We start from the raw sequence: 12,638 nt of genomic DNA, 5'->3' as shown, positions 1-12,638 counted from the left end.
CTGACCATAAACCACTTGTATGGTTACACAATATAAAGAAACCTAATATGAAATTACAACGTTGGAAAATAAAGCTTAGAGAGTTTGATTATGAAATAAAGTACATTAAAGGAAAAGAGAATCATGTAGCAGATGCTCTATCCAGGATTACAAAAAAGGAATCAAAGGATTACAAAATTGAAGAAGTATTTCAAAATGAAGACGATGTAGATACTACTGCAGCAACAGTGCATAGTGCACAAGAAGATAATGGCGATTGCATACAAATTACCGAACGACCAGTTAACGTTTTTAATCACCAACTTATATTTGAAAAGGGAAATCAAGACACTAACGAACTTACTCACTACTTTAACAAAACTATTAATAAAATTATTTACAGTGACATGACTGAGACTTTGGCGAAAGACATAATTATAAAATTTATATGTGGACACAATTTTGTTATGTACATTAATAATGACGAAGATTTTGCAATTTTTCAACGAGCCTATATGAAATTAATTAAACCAAATACTGGTACGAAATTAATGAAAACTTCAGTAGTACTTCCCAACTTGCCCACATATGCAGACTTTCATGAAAAAATATTAGAAATACATGAGAAAACAATACACCAAGGAATTAAAAAGACTTATGACACTTTTAAAATGAAATACTACTTCCCAGACGCACAAAAACTTATTCAAAACATTATTAATAAATGTGAAATTTGTAATTTATGCAAAGCAGAGCACAGAAAAGTTGCTCTTCCGTTTGAAAAAACTCCAGAAACCAAAAATATTCGCGATAAATATGTTATAGACTATTACTTTATTGACCAACGTAAATTTTTAACATGCATCGACATTCATTCAAAATTCATTTCTATTATTGAAACAAAAACCACAGATTGGATTGAAAGTAAAAAAGCTCTTCTTAAAATCTTTAATATGATAGGTAAACCGAAAACAATTAAAATGGATCAAGATCCTGGCCTAGTATCTAAATCATTACAAAATTGGTTACAAAAGGAAAATATTAACATTGAAATTACAACTAGCAAGAATGGTATAGCCGATATAGAAAGGGTACATAAAACAATCAATGAAAAACTTAGAATTATTAATACACTTACGGACGCTGAAGATAAGTTAATGAACATAGAAAAGGCAACACATGTTTATAATCATGAAATAACCCACGATGCCACAGGTAAAACTCCTGCTGAAGTATTTCTTTATGGAATAAAACCAAGCAAAAATATGCAAAAACAAAAAGAACATAAGATAGATAAACTTAATAAAGACCGCGAGGAACATGAAGTAGATCTGGAATACACTAAAGTTGAAAAAGAAATGAAACGTAAAGCTAAATTAGTAAACCCATTCAAAAAGACAGGAGCGTTAGAACAAAGAGACGAAAAGCACTGGCAAGAAACTAATAGGGGTCATAAAGTAGTAAAACACATAAGTAAATTTAAAAAAGCTAAAATACAAATCTCTCTCCTCATTCCAGGGAAACTGACAGTACTGATTCTGATAATGAAAATGATCATGATAGTGACATGGACGAAAATACCATTGACAACAGCTCAACAAACTAGCATTACACCCATTACTTTGAACAACGGTTATTTACTTCTGAACACAGGGACTATAAAAATACCTCTAACGTATGAACATCATATGATTAAAATAAATCAAACTAAAATATTTGAAACATATCAGGAATTTATAAAATACGAAAACCAATTTAAAAATGTACCGGACATTGCATTAACATTGAAACAATTAAAACATGAAATCAAGGGAATTACTTCATCATCGAGACAAAAACGGGGATTAATTAACTTTTTAGGGACAGCTCACAAGTATCTATTTGGAACATTAACTGAAGATGATAAAAAAGAGTTGGAAGATAAACTACAAAACTTACAAGAAATGTTAATTGAAAACAAAGAATTTAATGAAATAATTCAAATAATAAATGAACAATCAAAAGATATAAGCAAACTCGTAAAAGATAAACAAGAAGAAAAAGCTTTGCACATTTTTAGATATTCCTTAAATATGTTCCTAGAATACATTGAAGATTTACAAATGAGTTTACAATTAACAAGAGTTGGAATATTTAATCCTAAAATACTAAAACATGAAGAGTTGGAGAACATAAACGAAGAAAAATTACTCTCAATCAAAACTTCAGCTTGGTTAAGCAGTCAAACTAAAGACACTTTTATTCTAGCCCATATACCCACTTCTTTTAAAGAAACACAAAAATATAGAATTATTAAATATCCAGATAATATGGGCCGATAAAATTGATATAAATGATAATTATGAATATTTTGTAAATGACGAAAAGAAAGTATTTTACTTGGAAAATTCACCAAATTCATTAGCAAATATTTTAGACCAAAAATTTATTATCACTGATCAATGTATCTCTCAAATCCTTACTAATCAATTTGCGAAATGTCAACACACTTTTGTATCAGAAAATGAATCTTTAAAATATATTGAGACTAACATCATTATTACTTATAATTTAAAAGGGACACAAATTAATCAAGATTGCGAAATATTCAACAAAAGAATTCAGGGTAACAATATAATACAATTAAGTCAATGTACTTTAGAAATAAGAGATACTAAAATTACAACATCAAAGAACATAAAAGAATATAAAATTATATTATCCAGCACTAATATTACTTTATATGAACCAATACGATTGTTAAAACTTAAAAACTCTATTACCTATCAACAAAAACAAGAATCAATTTATAAGTGGATTGTTTTTACAATATTAATAATTATACTTTTAAGCATTACTACTTATATCATATTTACCTATAGGCGCCTAGCCAACAAAAAAGAAATTTTGTTTAAATTCAACAAGGATGTTGAATCTTCTAAAGGAGGGGCGAGTGACCCAACATACAACCTGTATATCCCGAGATACCCATTATTCCAATTGTCAATAACATAAGTCCAGAGCCTACTATCGCAGTTATTCAAATCAATCCGACATAAACATTTAACCCCTCAGACACAAATCTTTCCCACACCTTCAATCGGCAGCACCAGAATTATAAACACTTCTCACGCCTTTATCGACGACGGTAGACATAAACAATATTCAAACATTTAAACAAAGGGTCCAGCCTGAGAACCCATTCGTCAGCATAAAAGCTTTGGCCAATCCAAATTAATTAAACAAAAGATGCAGTCTAGAAACCGTTTCATCGGGCCACAGATTTGACCAATCAAAATTCTCAATCAAAGTCCACTTTCGCTGCTCGCGTCGCTGTCACCGCTAAAAGCCATAGTTATAAGAATAATGCATTTTGTAAAGTCAGTTTAAGATTGGGGATCTAACTTGAAAGAACTTTACCAATAAAAACTCCGCTGTATATTAAAATAAAAATCGCTTTTTTTTAATATATCCCGAAGCAAAAAACATAATTTATATATCTACTTTTTCGATTCTGGCAACGCTGCTACGACGGCGTCTTTTTGTGAAATTCAGATCAGTATCAAATAGGCTTCGAAACCGTCAAGAATAAAATTACATACAGTCCACACATCCAAGTCGTTTCTATTTCTGACCACTGAGTAATACTCGGATAATGCCTTTCTCATATCTTCTAATCTGCCGTCTAGGGTGACGTTAAGCCTCTGTGCGACATTGGCGAAGTCCTCCTTTTTAAGCCGGTAGATCCACTTCTTTCCCATTCTGTTTAAGTTGCTTTCACTGCTGTGACAATCACGTCGGGCGCCAGATGTAACGAACTGATTTTTGTGGTCTGCTCGCTACGAGATTCGTGCGGCTAGTTTAGTAGATTGTTTGTTCGTCCCACCAAATTTATATAAACGTGAGCGCCCAGTAGCTCAGTGAGAAAGTACAGAGTTCACGTGTTGGTAGTGGGTTTATTGCGGGCATATTATTACAAATGTCTTGTTAGCTTGGTTGGCCTTGACTCGTCACTTTTGATCTTCGGTATTTCCGACGGTCCTGGTTGTCTCGACGACCTCTCGCCTCGTTGACTCGGTGCTCCAGACCTGTAGCTCCCTGAAGCTCCTTGCAGCTCCCTGAAGATGCTCGCTCGCTGGTCGCCCCTGACGCGTTGACTTGGTGACTGCTGGTGACGACTCAGACTCGCGAGGGGGATCAGCCGTACGGGCTTAGGGAAACGTCACCGTTCTCAGACTAGGGTGAACAGAAGCTGCGCTTTTCAGGGTCACTCCTTTCGACACACCACCGCCTGTCCCTTGCTCTGTCCCGGATGGTCCCACTGGGGTTTCTGCTCAGCCCGCGCGGACAGTCAAGGCGGAACGCCAGGAAGCTGCCTCGCGCCTTACTTTGCTTCTGCGCCTAGTGTAAACGAACGTTCCACCCTAGCCTCACCCTTTTGCGTGTTGTCCGGGATGTTTCCGCGTGGCTCTCTCTGTGTTGCGCGGCTGTCGTGATGTGGTGGCTGGCGTGCTGCTGACGCTATCTTGCGCACTGCTCCTGGTGGTGCTGGCTGCGCGGCTGGACGTAGCGTGGCTTTTGGTGGTCGGGGTTCGGGCGTAAGCCGCTCCGGGACCTCGCAAGTCGAAACCGTAGGGCTCTTCTGGACAACTCCACTCGAGACCGTACCGATCGACCGCTCTCCCTTCTGGCTTGTTGTACTTGAGATTCGGACACGCCGCTCCGGGACCTCGCAAGTCGAAATCGTAGGGCTCTCCTGGACAACTCCACTCGAAAGCGTACCGATCGACCGCTCTCCATTCTAGCTTGTTATACTCGATATCCTCCAGGCGTAACGCCAGGACTTTGTTGATAGGGTTAAACCGACCGCCTTGACCTAGCCCTGTGATGACCTCTGGACCTCAGCTACCTGCGTCTCAATTCGGAGATTCCTGGTATCCCAATCCCGAACGTCTCAACGTATCAATCTTGCTCCTCGTAGGCTCCCACGGCGCTGCTTTTCCAACGACTCGACTCGCTGTTGCTCCCTTGTAGACTATCTGGCTAATTAACTGTTCACTTTGGTATCTGATTGATCTTGATGGTTTGACTCCTCGTGATCGACTGATCCAGCTGCCAGCGCTCTGCGGCCTTATATAGGGCCTCCGGGAACTGTTATTTCCCTTTTGCGCATGGCCCGCTGGATCTCTCCACGCCGGGTTCAAAGTCCGTGACTCCTGGTTGACCCACTTGTCCTTCACGTACCGCTTCCAACCGATGTTCTGCCCACTTCTGTCGTCCCGCTGATTCCCGTGATGCTTGTGGCACGTCTGTGTGCTGCTCCACCGCCGAGATGTGGCACTTCTTCTCCCGGTCCAAAGTTCACGGAAGAGTCCAAAGTACGGTGGAGTCCCGTTATCCCCACATGGCAATCTTGCTCTGCCCGGCAAGTCTCCACTCTCTCTTATCCGCTTCTTGGTCTCCAAACTCTCTGGATCTCCATCCTTGGTCTTCAAACTCTCTCGATCTCCATCCTTGGTCTCCAAACTCTCTCGCTCTCCGTTCTTGGTCTCCAAACTCTGTCGTTCTCCATCCTCTCCTCGCCGCGCCGTTACTACGCGAATTCGCCGCGTATCTGGTAAGCGGCCGGCCATCTGCTGCTGCTTATATTTGTGGGGAGGTATTCAACTCCTCACAAAGTATTGTACTTAATATTTCAATAAATTAATACGGTTAAAAGAAGCAATTGTTTATTTGAAGCGTTATGAACATATATTTATGATTTTCTCAACGGAAAAACTTTGCAGTTTTTTATTTAATTGCATAATATTTGGATTATTTGTACATCTACGTAGTTGTATTAAATTGTTTAATCGCCATGTGCAATATTTCAGTAAATGATAATAATTCCCCCTGGTGGATTGTGACCTTGTAGCAGTGTGGGGGATTAGTACGTGATATTCGTAATATCACTGAAGCTAGCAACAATCCTTACAAAATTAAATTGTAATTGTAATTTGCTCATTGTTAGGACACTTTCGTCATTAATTAATGTAATTTCTTTAATATTATAATTTATTTCCTCAACCTGTCTCTCAGTTTTTAAGCTATCTGGATTTATCTATGCTATTAAAGTGTTTTGGTAGATTTGAAGTTTTACCGAAAACTAGCTCATATGGACAATAGTCATGTGCCATAGATGGGGTTGTATTAAAACAAAAGACGAAATATCGTAGCTATACATCCCAATCTGTTTGGTCAACTGAGATGTATGAACGAATGAACTCATTGAGTGTTCTGTGGCTTCGCTCCACGGTACCTACAGTCTGGTGGTGGTGTGCAGTTGAAGTTATGTTTTTAATATGTAAGTATTTACATAGATCTTCAATAATTGAATTTTTATATTCTGTTCCCATGTCCGTAATGAACGTCTTTATTGGACCGTACTTTAGAATAAAATCTTCAAATATAGCTTTTGCTACTGTATTTGCACTTTTATTTGGTATAGGTATAGCTACTAGGTACTTAGTTAAATCGCAGATGAGTGTTACTGCGTATTCGTTTCCATTATTAGATTTTGGAAGTGGACCAATAGTGTCTACAATTACTATATCAAAAGCTCTTTGTGGAGTTTCGGTTATAGTTAGTGGGGTCTTAGTATGTTTAGTCGTTTTCGACTTTTGGCATTTAGGACATTTCTTTATGTACTCTTTTATGTCTTTGGACATATTTTTCCAGTAATAGTGTCTCTGGACCTTGGCCAAGGTTTTTGTAATGCCTGTATGACCACCTTGTATTGGATCATCATGGAATGTAGACAATATAGCCTCTTTTTCTTTATTATTTTTGATTACGGTCACCGGGATGAGTAGCGCTACTCTCAACGATTTCAATATATTATTGCCCATCATTTTAAAATTATTAATTGAAACATGTTCAAAGATATTTTCCCATGGTGCCACTTTGAGTTGGCTGACTTTGTGAATACCGGCCTGCTTTTCAAGCCTTTGAAAGAATTGACCTAAGTCAATGGTTCCATTAGTATACAAATCGTTAACATCATATCTTGCTGTAATTTTCTTTCCGTGCTTAAAAAAACACATTTTATTATTTACATGCAAGGTCACTACTTTACGTACTTCATCATTGTTAATGACTTCATATACGTTGGGCTTTGAAGCTTTTTCTATAGGTTGCTTATGCAATTCTATTTGATCTTTTCCTGCGCAGGATTTCTGTCTACTTTGGTTTCTGGTAGTGACTTTCAGAATTTTATTACTTGTTTGTATATTTGTTAGGTCTGTGATTGTTATTCTGGAGAGCGCATCGGCTACATAGTTGTCTTTACCCTTTAGATACTCCACCGTAAAATTATATTCCTCCAATTCAAGTCTCATTCGTGTTAGTTTGGAACTGGGATTTACCATTGAAAATAAGTATGTCAGTGCTCTATGGTCTGTTTTGACAGTGAAGTGTCTACCATAAATATATGGTCTAAAGTGTGTTATTGCCCAATGAATGGATGCTAATTCTTGTTCTGTAGTGCTCTTGTTGCTTTCACCTTTCGTAAAGGATCTTGATGCGTATGCCACTGCAAGCTGTAGTCCATTTTTGTTTTGAGTTAGGACTGCTTCACAAGCGTTTTTGCTAGCATCTGTGATTATGCAAAATTATTTGCTGAAATCGGGGTATTGCAACAGAGTGGGATTTATTAATGCTGATTTAAGATGTTCGAAGGCGTTTTGACATTGTGTTGTCCATTCGAATTTTACATCTTTCTTACATAATCTTGTTATGTGACGGGAGTATTCAGCAAAATTCTTTATAAAACGTCTGTAATAATTGCAAAATGCAATGAATCTTCTAGCGCTGTCCGCACCACGTGGGACTGTATAATTTTGAATTACGTCGTATTTTTTGTCGTCGGGCAAGATTCCTTTATCTGTGCATTTATGTCCTAAGAAAGTGACTTCATGCATAAAAAATGAACATTTTTCAGGATGTAACTTCAAGTTGTGTTTCCTACATTTCTCGAAAACATCAGTTAAGTTCTTGAGAATGAGTTTTTCGGAACAACCTATGACTATTAAGTCATCCATATAAAGAAATGCTTGCGAAGGTTCTAATCCAGAGAAAGCTATAGTCATCATTCTCTGAAAAGAGTTTGGCGCTATTTTTAAACCGAATGGTAATCGCGTGAAGCGGTACGAACCATTGTTTGTTGAAAAGGATGTTATATCCCGTGAACTTTTTTCCAGTTCAATTTGATGAAAACCTGACATTAAGTCAAGGCATGAGAAATATTTTGCTCTACCTAGTTGATCTAAAATATCATCGATTCTAGGGAGTGGAAATTTATCAGACAAGAGTTTTTTATTAATTTGACGATAGCCAATTACTAATCGCCGTTTTTTATTTTCCGAATTTGGAAGTGACTTTTTTGGTACTAACAAAAGTGGGCTATTATAAGGTGGTACAGAGGGTTCCACTATTTCATTCATGAGTTTTTGGACTTTTTTTTTTTAATTTCGTCTTGTTGACTATGAGGATTTATATAATTTTTTATATATACGGGTTCATCATCAATTAATCTCAGCTTTTGTTTATAAAAATTATTGGTAGTGATCGATTCGGTTCTAGTCCGAACACATCACTATACTGGGAGCATAATGCTGTAAGTTGTTCATTGAATTGAGGCGGGAAGTTTTTTGCAAGTTGGGATAATACAATTTTTTGTCTGTCTTCTAAGTCCGTTTTTACTATTTCGTAGTTTGAAAGTGGTTCATGATGAGTTTTTTTGATATAGACTACTTGATCTGTGCTTGCAATATTTAGTAATCTTATATATGCATTTTGGACTGTTGCTATGGTATTTGCGATATAGATACCATGCTGAATTTCATGATTCGGAATTAATACACTGTCTTCTTCTGAATTTATTTCGATTTTTCGGACGACTTGGGATCTTGCTGGCAGAATTAGGGAGTTGTTGCCAGAACTGTACGCTATTGGAACATAAATTGGATGTTTTAGGTTATTTGGTCTTATTATAAGCCAGTCTTCAGTCGGCTTGAAGTCTAATTGACAGTTGTATATTTTGATAAAATCGATTCCTAGTATTCCATCACATGGAATAGCGAATTGCATACTTACGATGTGGAAATCATGTTGAATTATGTACTTAGAAGTTTAAATTTCAATAGAAGTTAAACCTTTTGATTTGGTAACTTCCTGACTTATACCCTGTATGTTTATGATGTGATTATCTTCAATGTTTTGAAAATTATCAGAATTTTCCTTCAATAAGGATATTTCCGCACCTGTGTCTAGTAAGATAACTAATTCTTTTCCTGTTGCTACGTTCATGAAAGTGACAAATGTATTTTGACTGAGATTTAAAGTGTGAATTTTGATGTTGTTTACTGTCGTGTATCTAAAGGTGGTTGGGAGTTTCCCGAATTTGTTTGTCCTACTCTGACATTGTTATTGTGGTTGTTGTTGTTTCCCCCACGGCTGTTTCCGCCGCTGGTGTTTCCACCACGGTTGTTGTTTCTGTAATAATTGTTATTTTGGTTATTTCTGTTATAACCATTGTTTTGATTATATCCGTTATTCTGATAATATCTGGTATTGTTATAATTACCTCGATTATTACCTCGTCCGCGATTTCCACCGCGGTGCGAGTAATTTTTGTAATATAGGACAGTGTTTGGCTGTCCGGTTGCTTCTGCGCAACTGTTTACAAATTTGGATATGGCTTCATTCATTGTATTGAAGGTACTGGCTTGCATGATAGTTTTTACCTTATCTATTGTGCAATTTTTAGTCATTGCTTTCACTAGATGCCGAATGGAATAACGTCTGGCTAACTCTAGGGATAAGCCATCTGTTATAAATGCACCTTCTAAGGATTTCGTCATCTGTTCAACCTCTTGTGTGTACTGGTTGGCAGTTTTATTGCGTTGTTGTAGGCTCATCAGTTTTGCTGACAACACTTCTACAGTTTCGCCTTTGACGTTGTTTTTTAATCTGGAAATGACTTCAGCTATTGTTGTTTCATCTCCGATTAGATTTCTGGCGACACCTTTTAGCTTTGTTTTTATAATGGAAACTGCTAATTGTTCGTGTTCGCCTTTTATTGATTCTATTATTTCTAATGCATCCATAAAACTTGTTAAGTTTTCAGATTTACCATCGAAAACTGGTATAAGCTTGGATGCTGTGTTAATGAAATCAATATTAGATTGTGCCATTGTGATATTGTTTCTTATTTTATTTTCTACTATGGAACTATCATCAGAATCTGTAGAATTATCAAGATCTGACATTAAAACAGCTGGAATAGTAAGATTATTTAAATCTTGCTCTTCTATTTTAGGATTTGTTTCTGTAAGGTCTTCTGATTCTATTTGGTCACTTTCAGTTTGTTTTGTTGATTCCGATTCATCACCAGTCTCAACTGCTAGGGAAGTGTTAAGTATAGTTGGTACCGATATGTCCAACTTAAGCTTTTGTTTAGTTGATATTAAATTAGATCGTAGTCTGAACAAAAATTTTGATACTTGGGACCAATGATCTTGATTTAATTTTTCCCTCTGGCCATATATTAGTACTCGTGCTTCATTAAAGCATTTTACTAGAATTTCCACATGTTTTTTAATGGTATTTTTTTGAATTGGCCTGTTTTGAGTAAGTGACTTATATGATTTGTCAAAGTCAACTTTTATGTTATTTAGCTGCTTATATAATTCATTCCATTCCATTATATTGTGGAGATGAATTATTTCTTAAAGGCCATCATTACTATCGTTCTACCTAGTATTGGGTGTTCGTCTACTACTGATCTAACCTGTACCCCTCGGATGGTTGATAGGACAATTGCCTTTTGGGTGCTTGTGCAATGAATTAGTGGAGAGGCATCTAAATGAAATGTTTCAATATATAAGTTTTCTAACTCATAAATGCTTACTGAAGTTGGTGCAACTAATTGCAGAATTCAAAATGTACGCCGGGGGGTCGCGGGGTACCGTGCTGGCGCTGGTGGAATGACGTGGGAGGCGACGGCGGGAAAACGGTCGGCGTCGGCGGGCTGGTTCGCTGGGCTTCGCTGGCTTGCTGCTGGTGCGGTTTGCTGCTGGTGCTGATGAAGCTGTAGGGGAGAAACCACTCGAACGCGTATTTGCCCCTTAGTCGGAAATAAATGTGCACAAGAAGTTAACTGGGTAAAAGTAGGCGGGGGTACGACCGCGGTTTATTCTACTGAACTTCAGAAATCGAAAATAAGCGATTGCAGGTGAACAGTCACCTGAAAACACTTTTCAATGTGCAATCCATAGCACAGGAGTCGGGAGCAGCCTTAAAGGAACTTCAACGCACTTTTCAAGGTTTCTTAACTTCCTTAAAATTTTCCGGTGTTAATATTGAGAATTGGGACCCTATCCTGGTTTATATGTGCTCGACAAAACTACCAAAGCTCACTCTCTCATTATGGGAGCAATCCATCCAAAATAAAGCCGAAAATCCTACGTGGCTTGAGCTTGATTCATATTTGACGGAGCGCCATCTAACTCTTGAGGCCGTCGATAGCTTCCGATCTGCCAATTTCCACCACGTCCAGTCCAAAAACACAAATCGAGTGGCAGAAGTTCCAAAAATAAATTCCTTCAACACAAGGTTAGTTCCGATAACCAATGGCTGCGATCTGTGTTCGAAGAAGAACCACCCCGTGCGTATATGTCCACGCTTCATACAGATGACAGTAGAAGATCGCTTAGCCTATATCCAAAGGAAGCAGTTGTGCTCCAATTGCTTTGCAAATAGCCATCAATTCCGGGATTGCACAAGCGCTCACAACTGTCTCACTTGCCAAGATCGGCATCACACATTGCTGCATCGAAACAGCGGTCCTACTACTCCGACGATTCCATCCGACCCTCCAAGGCCAGTATCCGCCTCAGTTCCACACATCATTTCGTCCTATTCAACGCAAGTTTCCGTACCAAAAGTTCCTCCTAAGAATACTCCATCCGAATATTGGGTTCCATACCCCGCCTTGGATGGCAGACGTACTCGAGGTATTAAATCCTACCAATGCCGAGTCTGCCAAAAGATCCATCCTCTACGGAAGTGCCACCACTTTCTACGGCTAAGCCCCCAGAATCGGCTTCAGGAAGTACATATCCAGAAGTACTGCTCCAATTGCTTGGCTCACAATCATTCCAAGGACTCCTGCCGCAGTGGTTATCACTGCCACAAGTGTGGAAAGGCCCACCACACTCTCCTACATACGGACGGCCGATCTACACTTCCAACATATTCCTGAGCCTACTATCCTGTGGTTCCTGCTACGGGTGTCCTCGCAAGGGGGGGGAGAATGTTCACGCCAAAAGGGCGTTTAATTTCAGGAGGCAGTGTCGAGCGGCAGTTTTATCCAGATTTCTATATCTCGCGCGCTCGCACTGCCCCAAAAAATGTTGGGGCGGTGCGGCTTGATAGCTGAAATAATTGAAGCCCCAAGATTGAGTGGTACCCAAAAAACACGGGAGTATTTTGGGGTTTTTACGCGACGTGCGTAGATGTTTATTGTATCACTTTGAAACAAGAACTGCTTAAGCCTAACTTAACTTAAGCGCTCCAGAGCAGAGCGGAGACTTAGGGGAGAGATGGAGAGGGAGAGCGGACGGCAGTGCGAGCGCGCGAGA

This window comes from Drosophila suzukii (genome assembly GCF_043229965.1).
Source record: "Drosophila suzukii chromosome 2 unlocalized genomic scaffold, CBGP_Dsuzu_IsoJpt1.0 scf_2c, whole genome shotgun sequence".
Taxonomy (NCBI): domain Eukaryota; kingdom Metazoa; phylum Arthropoda; class Insecta; order Diptera; family Drosophilidae; genus Drosophila; species Drosophila suzukii.
The sequence above is the reverse complement of the archived record's forward strand: the minus strand, read 5'-3'. Positions refer to the sequence as shown.